The following is a 10,230-nucleotide window of genomic DNA, read 5'->3' as shown; positions in this document are numbered from 1 at the left end:
TGAAAGGCACATGACAGCCCGCTTGGAGTTTGCCAAAGGCACCTAAAGGACTCTTAGACCATGATAAACAAGATTATCTGGTCTGATGAAACATAGATTGAACTCTTTGGCCTGAATGCCAAGTATCACGTCTGGCTGAAATCTGGCACCATCCCTACAGTGAAGCATGGTGGTGGCAGCATCATGCTGTGGGGATGTTTTTCAGTGGCAGGGACTGGGAGACTAGTCAGGATCGAGGGAAAGATGAACAGAGAAAAGTACAGAGATATCCTTGATGAAAACCTGCTCCAGAGCGCTCAGGACTTCAGACTGGGGTGAAGGTTCACTTTCCAACAGGACAACGACCCTAAGCACACAGCCAAGATAACGCAGGAGTGGCTTCGGGACAGGTCTCTGAATGTCCTTGAGTGGCCCAGTCAGAGCCCGGACTTGAACAAAATCTCTGGAGAGACCTGAAAATAGCTGTGCAACGATGCTCCCCATCCAACCTGACAGAGCTTGAGAGGATCTATAAAGAAGAATGGGATAAACTCCCCAAATACAGGTGTGCCAAGCTTGTAGTGTCATACCCAAGAATATTGTAATCACTGCTTCAACAAAGACTGAGTAAAGAGGCTGAATACTTATTTAAATGTGATATTTCATTTTATTTATTTTTTTWATAAATGAGCTAAAATTCATGAAACCTGTTTTTGCGTTGTCAGAATGGGGTATTGTGTGTAGATTGATGAGGGAAAAAACTGTTCAGTCAAATTTAGAATAAGGCTGTAAAGTAACAAAATGTGGAAAAAGTCAAGGGGTCTGAATACTTTCTGAATGCACTGTATGTAAAATCATTACACCTGCATGATTGTCCACAGGTTTTCAGCTACAGAAGTTGAAAGACTTGTTTGCAATGTGTTGTCACCCCAATTACAAGGAAATTGTGCATTCTGAAAATACCTCTTAGTGGAACTGTTTGCACAAGCCTGTTGTACAGGGACAGGCATTCTAAAATGAATCCTCCCCATTGGACGTTTTCCACACAAGCCTATATTATTGCCTGGATGCGTGAGCTTGTTCACCTTGAAAATGTACAAAGCTAGTCAAAATTCTGAATATTTGAGAATATAGCTAAAGCTCAGGTGGGGGTATTAGGTCATGTACTTTCACCCTGGCAGCCATCCAGCCATGAACCTCCTGCAGTTAACCCCTTTGTTGTTTTCCAGAGGATTGTGTGTCAGTGATACAAGAGGCTACTTTAATGTAGAAGCCTACATTGACTGGCAGAATTCAAGATACAGCAARTATTACCTTTTAAAATTAGATAATTACATCGATTTGACATTCAGCAGGTCTACCAAGTAAAATGTCTGTTTGCTCGTGGTTCACTCATTACTTTTGGCCTCTTAAGCCTGATTTTCCATTTTCCTAGCTTACAATCCATAGAGAAACTGTTATGATTGTACTTTACATGCATTTCCTTAGCTCACACCATGTTCATCCTAGAATCTCTCTCCAGTCCTGTCAGGGATGGGAAGCGCTAGATCCTGACTTCCTACCTTTGTTGTTGTTACAGGACATCCTGAAGCTTAGGCAGGGGCCACTCATCTTACCCTGAGGGCTTCACACTGACAAGCCATGGAGGACAATCGCAACAAGTGGAGCCCCAAAGTGTTTCTCCCCCAGCCCCCCCCAGCCCCCTCCTCCCCCGGTAAACCCCCGCAAGCTCTGTCCTCCCCTCCAGCCACATTTTCCATTAGCCTCCCCCAACCCCCTCTCCCCAAAAAACAGAGGCAAGCTCAAGAGGTCCTTCGGAGTAGCAGGACTGTCAAATATGTGGTCATAGCAGCTACACCAAAGACAACAAGGTTTGGAACAGTCAAAATGTCTAATTTTACAGGTCAGTCAAATGGAGGTTGTATAAATGTATTAGGGTACAGGTTTGACCAGCTTAATGTTTGCTATACTCCTGTTTTCTGTTGATTCTAGTTGTCTGGCTTCTTTTCACCAGGCCCAATAAGGAGAAGGCCATGGCTCCCCAGCCAGCAGGGCCCAGTAAGTTGGCCCAGTACTCTACACTGCAGCACTCCTTCCTTACGGACGTCTCTGATGTGAGAGAGATGGAGGGAGGCCTCCTCAACCTGCTCAATGACTTCCACTCCATAAAATTGCAGGCTTTTGTAAGATGACCATGGACAACCCTGTGAATACTGAGACCCAGTTATTCAGTGGAAATGTGGCCATTTGTTTTAAATTATACCATAGTGCAATGGTTACATAGGACGTTCTGTATTTTATACAGGTATGTAAAGGTGTTGATAACCTTTGCTGTGTCCTCTCAGGGAAGGTGTGCTCCTTTGAGCAACTGGAGCACATGCGTGAAATGCAAGAGAAGCTTGCACGGCTACATTTCAGTCTGGAGAGCCATGTGCAGGAGATGTTAGAGGACCAGCGGAAGTGTGCCTCCGACCACAACCTGGAGCACCTGCTCTGCAACATAAGCACCACTGTAGTACACAGCTCACCACATTTCTGTCCTTATCCAGATCATAGTCATGTTGAATCACACTGTAGTCAAGGGGACTGCTAAAAGAGAGAGAGAGTGAATAGACACTGAGAGAATGGACTCCGGAGTTCTTCTTCAAAAATATAGAATTAGAGTTGAATAAATGTAGATAAACTAGATTTTTTTTACAAGGACTTATACAGGAAACTAACCTCAATATCAAAACCTTCATTTCAATTCACAATTCCGTATCTTAAACCTTGATTTTGGACAAAATTACCTGAATGGATTATTACTACTGTAACGGTCGTCTTGTGGTGAGAGATTGGACCAAGGCGCAGCGTTGTGATAGGACATAGTAATTTATTAAACAAAACCGAAAACACGAAGAACACTTGAATTGATACAAAACAACAAAYGACATAGACTGACCTGAACATAAGAACTTACATAAAACCGAAGAACGCACGAACAGGAAAATAGACTACACAAAAACCGAACGAACAAACGAAACAGTCCCGTGTGGTGCAAACAGACACAGACACGGAAGACAACCACCCACAACAAACAATGTGAAACCACCTACCTTAATATGGTTCTCAATCAGAGGAGATGAAAACCACCTGCCTCTAATTGAGAACCATATCAGCTCACCCATTAACCAACATAGAAACACATAACATAGAATGCCCACCCACACTCACGCCGACCGACTAACACATACAAAAGCAACAGAAAACAGGTCAGGAACGTGACAACTACCAAGAACTATCAAGAAAAAAAACTTCTAACAAGCCAAAATTTGCAGAAACACAGCGGAACCTGGAAATACCATCCAACACAAAATTGAGTGAGTAATGTTCAGTCTGAACCTACTTACTGAAGCCAAAAAGAAAAAGACAATAATCTCTATAATTTTGTTATATAAAGCTTAATAAATAATGCTACTAAACTACCAAGCTGCTAGGAAACAATCTGACTGAAATTAGCACTGAAGTGTGAAATGAGAGGTGTGAAAACTCTTGAGYCTAACAATGGCAGGAGAGTTTCACAGCCTCCTCCATCTGTGCAGAGAATATATCCTCCACAGAATCCCCAAAATACAACAGCCACAGGACAACTTTGTTTGGATACTGAAAAGATATAGCTAGCTAACAACCTCCCTTTCCATGTGGAAAAGACAGACAGAGACTTGCTAGGTACGTTAGCTAGCTAATGTAAGAAATTGTAATAGATACTGGTAACTTGTTTTAACAACTTCTCAACACTAGCTATACTTGACACAACATGCACCCATCCCCCACTATACCCCCACACTTTGTACCGTTATAAATAACCACAGACCCACACACACTCCCCTCCCCCATGAATAGGCCCCTGTTAAAACAAGCGCACATACATTCTGCTCGAGGATGAGACTTTAAGACAAAGAACTGTGTGAAGAGCCAATGGAACGTCGACATCAGGCCCGGACAGGACTACCCACGACCCAGATCGACCAATCGGAAGGCCAGACTACAAGATCAACCTACTTTACTTGTTGCCTATATAACCAGTACAAACTGTTTAGAGCGCTCTCTTTTCCGACGATTCCATACGAGTCAGACAGAAGGGGCCGTGCTGCACGATTGCTAAGATATTTTTACCTGTGAATAAACTGCCTTATTATACAAATATCCACCTCGTCCTATGTCTCAACTTGATCTCCTGTCTCCAGTAAACGTTTTATCAACAAAACTTGGTATGCAGAGGATGGTTATTTAAAACCTTTGAATTCGGTCCATAGAAAGTTGATCAGACAGGAGACGAGTTGGAGAAAGATTCCAGAAGGAGGGGTGACCTGTCCGCAGGAGACATCGGCGATTCAACTCACCCAGGAAACTGATCAAAGAGCTCGAAATTATAAGGTAAGCAGAGCCTGTTTAATCAAAATCTGTATATTGTATTATAGCCAATATCTAAATTGAGATCAGGAGTACTGGCGTGAGTATGAATTACGGTTAAATTTATGTGAAATTGTTTAGAATCTAAGGCATTGTGTAAAGATATCTAAGTAATAATAGGTCAAAGACTTGTTCACATAGTCTGGCACTAGTCGATATGTTGATCGACTAGATGTACAGTGAGGAATAAGCTTAATAAGGATTCATATAGTCACGCCATAGGTGAGAGTTGACCACCTAGGGGTTACCGTGAGGAATCCACAAAAAAAAAAAAAAAGGGGATTCATATAGTCGGTCCATAGCTGACAGTTGACCAGCTAGGGGTTACCGTGAGGAATCCATAATTAAAAGTAAGGATTCATATAGTCGGGCCATAGCTGATAAGTGATCAGCTAGGGGTTACCGTGAGGAATCCATAATTAAAAGATGAGATCCATATAGTCGGGCAATAGTTGAATTGGCAATCAACTAGGTGTTACCGTGAGGACCCATAAAAAAATAAAAAATAAAATAGTTCATATAGTCGGRCAATAGATTGATCAGCTAGGTGTTACCGTGAAGAATCTAATGTGATATTGTATGTTCAAGTTGTGTTAGCGAAATTAATGGTAGAAGGTATTAAACCTGAAACTCTCCAAATCAATGTGAGTGATTGAACGTTCCACGAGACCGATTGCTACTAATTAGGGATATGCTAAATTGAGGCTGTGTTGAAAGTGACCGCCTACTCAAAATGTATAGGCCGTTGTGAAGCTATTGTGCTGATAGTTGACTTGATTTTTCCCTCTTGTGCTGCTGGTTTTGCCTTAAGGACTAGAAATCATTTGATAATTATTCTAGAAGCGCTAGGATATACTAATATATTGTCCCAAAAGGACACGTTTGAAATACTTTGGGAAAGTATTTAATTAATTAGTTGAATATGTGATAATAATATTTTTTGAGAAAAATGAGTCCTAGAATTAATTAAATAATTATTCTAGAAACGCTTGAATTTACTAACATATTGTTCCAAAAGGATATTGCCGAAATACTTTGGCAAAGTATTTAATTAATCGAAAAAGTGAAAAACAATAATAAYTTTTGGGRAAAAGTTCCTAAAATCTTTATTCCAATTATTTTAGGAGCGTTTGAATATACTAATATATGGTTCCAAAAGGATATAGCTGAAATATTGTTGGAAAACGGAAAGAATATTTCGCTTAATATACGGCAATAAAATTCTTTGTGTAAAGAGAGTGGGACACCAAAGATAAGTCTGTGTAGGCACCAAGAATACATCGCTGGGCGATCAGTGACGGGCTAAGAGCACCAAAAATAATATAGACCCAGACATAGCTTAACGGACAAAATGGCCACGACCACCGTCCCCAGTCACAAATTCAATGAATGCTTAGATCAGAGAATGCAGGACAGAAGAGGGGGAGGGGTCCGTCCATGATGTATCAACATGTGCGGCCCTTCAACCCGCATACAATCACCCCAATCCAGACCCGAATCAGCAATCACCTCCCCCTTTCCAGGGCTGTCTGACGAATATGCCCCATGGCCCTGAAGCTGCCCACCACTAACCTACACTCATCATTGACCTGGACTACTGAAGCATCAAAGGCTTTTGCACTCTTTGAAAACAGATCTCTCAGTGGCAGCAGCCTTAACAGCACCTGACTAAAAAAAACAAGTTCCATCTGGATGTTTCTGAAAGAGAAGGATTTACATCATCCATCCTTTTCCAGAAACAAGAGGGGGAGAGAAGAGTGTTGATGTATCACTCCTCCAACTGGACCACATTGAAGTGGGACAAACCACATGCTCCAGGTAGGTGGCTGCAGTGGCAAAAGCTATTGAAAAAACTGCCCACCTGGTAATGTGCCATTCATTGGAAATCCACACCCACCATGGGGTCAGCATATCTAATGAGCAAAGAATTCACGTTCACGGCTGAAAGAAAAACAAAAATCCAGAATAAATGCACACAATCACACATCACTTTTGTCAACATGACAAAAACATGGCAGACGCACTCAATGCTGAAGAAGGTCTACCCCACTCCTGTGCAGAAAAGAGCTGCACAAGAACTGAAACTGAGACCTGACCTGGGCTGGGAACGACCACTCACTAACCCGGACCTATGGTTATACACAGATGGATGCTGCTATAGAGGAGAGGAAGGGAACATAGCAGCATACGCAGTGGTACAACAGCTTCCAGACGGGTCACACGTGACCTTGGAATCTGCCATCATCCCACAACCTGCATCGGCCCAACTGGCAGAAATCATAGGTTTAACACAAGCTTTGGAAAAGGCTGAAGGAAAGACTGTAAACATCTACACCGACTCAGCGTATGCTCATGGAGCAGTCCATACTGATGGACCACAATGGGTTAGATGCAACTTCAGCACCCACAGGAAACCTTCCAATCAAACACAAGGCACAGATGAAAAAACTGATTAAATCGGTCTCACTACCTGAGAAGGTGGCCATCATGAAGTGTAAAGGACATCAACAACTGAAAAACAGAGTCAGCGAGGGAAATGATGCAGCTGATAAAGCAGCCAAGAAAGCTGGCAGATACACCCCGAGACAAATGGTACTACGGACCCAACCAGCTCGGACTGAGCTCACAAAGCAACACATAAAAGAACTCCAGTTCACAGCAGGACCCTATGAACACTCAGTATGGGGACAGAAAGGGGCCACCAAGGGACCTGATGAACTGTGGAGATGCCATGATGGCAGACTAGTGGCMCCAGCAAACCTATGTMCAGAACTAATACGAGAAGCTCATGGGCCCACACACGAAGGCAAACTAAAGACTTTACAGAAGGTGTCCCACATCTGGTGGCACCCACACATGAAAGACATGACAGATTTATTCTGTGATGAATRCGGCATTTGTGGTAGCYACAATCCAAAGAAACCATATCAAACGCCCATGGGTTCATACCCAGTCCCTAACGCTTGTTTTCAGGACATCAGCATAGATTACACTGACATGGGGCTAGACAATGTGACAAATGGGAAAAGGTACCTTTTGGTAATGGTAGACAGGTTTTCCAAATGGGTCGAGGCAATACCAACAGCAAGGGAGGATGCAAAATYGGTCATTAAGTGGCTGCAAACCGAACTCATACCAAGGTATGGAGTTCCAAGGCAAATCCGATCCGACAAACGGGTCCCATTTCAGTAACCAACACCTGAGACAGGTGGAGGAAAGATTGGGTATTGTGCACAAGTTTGGGTTAGTGTACAGGCCACAATCTCAAAAGCCTCGTGAAACGCGCCAATCAAATGTATGTGCAGGTTTGAAGTTGATTTGGGTTGAAGCCCTGCCCCTGGCGTTGATGGCCATGAGAGCCTCTCCAGGTGCAGGCACCCATCTCTCTCCTCATGAGATAATGGTTGGAAGAATTATGCTCGGTCCACCAAGGGAGGGAGGTCATATGCCCGCCCTTGATGTAYAACAAATTGTAATGTCTGATAATTGACGGAACTTTCTGCAGCTCTCTCCACACAGATTCACAAGGTCCAAGAGGGGGAGCTGACGGGAGATCCGCCACCACTGAAGGTAAAAAAAAATTGGTGACTGGGTGGGGTTAAAGTCCACAAGAGAAAGTGGCTAGAACCCAGGTGGACTGGACCGTACGAAGTGAGGGAGGTTACTTCACACTCAGTCCAGGTCAAAGGTAAATCAGGCGCACCTTGGCACCACCTCACACATTGCACTCCAGCCCCAATCCCTTCTAGAACACTGACAGAAGTCAGAGCTGATTTAAACAGCTTAAATTCGATTCCAAATGAAGACATTCCTGACTCAGGGGATGCGGCATCAAACTCCGCCTCCCCTGAAAAAGGAACCTCGCCCAGTTAGAGGGACATTTCTCCCTCCCTGGGCAAGGCTAGGGATATCTGGCCCCTTATTTGTGATATTCCTACTGATATTTGGGGTGTCCCTGGGCACTTTCACATGGTAAATAGAATAACTATAACCGGATCCCCATGGATGTATGTCACGGACACTCTAGTCTAACTAGGTAATAACAGATAAAAAAAATAAAAAAATAAAAAATTATAAAACAACAGTTAAAATAAGAAACTAATATGGCTCAAATTGAGAAGGTTGAATAAGAGCGGGTGGAGAGCTGTGCAGAGAATGGACAGAAGATGGCAGTATTGCAGCACTCAACGGTCTCCCAGCCGACGGGGAGCCTGGTTGAATGCTGGTGACATAATTTTGTTTTTGTAGTAAACATTAAGGTTAACTTCTTGCAACTATAGGGGGTGCTGTTCCGCATTAGCATATTTGGGTCTCCCAAATTAAAACTGGCCTCGCTGCTAAATTTCTTGATCGTACAATAGGCATATTATTGTTATATATTGGATAGGAAAACACCTTCTAGTTTCTATAGAAGTTGGAATTTTTGTCTCTTGAGTGGTACAGAACAATTTCTACAGCACTTTCAATGACAGGGTTCAGATTTCAGAAATTTTACCCCTGATCTGGGGTCTGTTTTAAGGCCGACAGTGAATGCTATGAAGAAACCGACACTGCCTACGTTCTTCCTCTGGGTGTCTGTACGTCATCACGTTTTTGAATTGAAATCTATTTGCACAAATCCCAGCCAATTATAAAACCCACAAAATGTGTTAGGGACCGCCCTTTCTCGTCGTGCGCGCTGAAGCGTGAAGGCCATCGGGACTTGCCTCGTTCCAAATCGTATTTTCTAACCAGCATATTTCTACCGTATCATATTTTCAGTCGTTTATAGTTGTTACCCAAAACATCGATCAATGTAGTTACTTGCCAACCGTTTTATAGCAATTTATATCGTTTAGTTGGATTTGAGAGATTTCTTTGTTGTTGCACTCTGAAGTTTGGACACGTTTTTGGGGTTCCCGATTCGATCGTTAGTGGATATTCGCAAGGACAGAGGACATTCTATCGACCAAAGACTTTAATAACATAGGCAAAGGATAACATTCCAAGAATCTGATGGAAGAACAGCTCAAAGTAAGCAATATTTAATATGATTAAATCGTGTTTCTGTCGCGAAATATTTTAAACGCATATTTCGCCATTTTGTTTGTATAGCTTTCACTTTGCGCGAACCCTGTATTGAAAAAAAAGTTAAGGATAATTTTAAAAAATGAAAATCAGCGGTTGCATAAGAACTAATTTGTCTTCGATGTGCTGTCAACCCTGTGATTTTATTCAAGTACTATGATTAGCTTGTCAATAAACTAGATCACTCTGATTACATGACGTCAGGACATATGAGGCTTGATTTCCTAGTATTTTATTTGTGTTAACCACGGTTTTGTATGAGCTAAAATATGCACCTTTTCGAACAAACTGATATTATATTGTAAAATATGTTAACAGGAGTGCTCATCGGAAAATTCTGAGAAGGTTAGGTGAAAAAATTAATATATTTTGGCTTGTGGATTACGTTATTAGCGCTTTTGGCTGAATCGATGCCTGGTAACGTTTGCACATGGTATGCTAACTTATTCGATTTATTGGTTTTCGTTGGAAAAAAAACGCTTAGAAAAATCTCGAAATATGTCTGAATCACAAGAACTGGGTCTTTCCATGCCTATGCTTTGTCTATTTTTATGAAATGTTTTATGATGAGTTAAATTGGTCATACACGTTGCTCTATCTAGTAATTTCTAGTCGATTTGTGAGGTGGTGCAATTGTAAACTGTGATTTCTACCTTGAAATATGCACTTTTGCTAACAAAACTTCCTATGACCATGAATAATGTTATCAGACTGTCATCTGAAGAGGTTTTA

General features: G+C 42.2%; 1 pseudogene; it reads left to right on the top strand.

Annotated features, from left to right (window-relative positions):
- Nucleotides 1-1,620: 1,620 nt before the first annotated feature.
- On the top strand, nt 1,621-2,572 carry LOC111969027 (coiled-coil domain-containing protein 28B-like; annotated as a pseudogene).
- Nucleotides 2,573-10,230: the final 7,658 nt, after the last annotated feature.

The sequence above is a fragment of the Salvelinus sp. IW2-2015 genome, linkage group LG9, assembly GCF_002910315.2.
Source record: "Salvelinus sp. IW2-2015 linkage group LG9, ASM291031v2, whole genome shotgun sequence".
NCBI classification, from domain to species: Eukaryota; Metazoa; Chordata; class Actinopteri; order Salmoniformes; family Salmonidae; genus Salvelinus; species Salvelinus sp. IW2-2015.
This window is presented reverse-complemented; position numbering and strand designations above follow the sequence as displayed.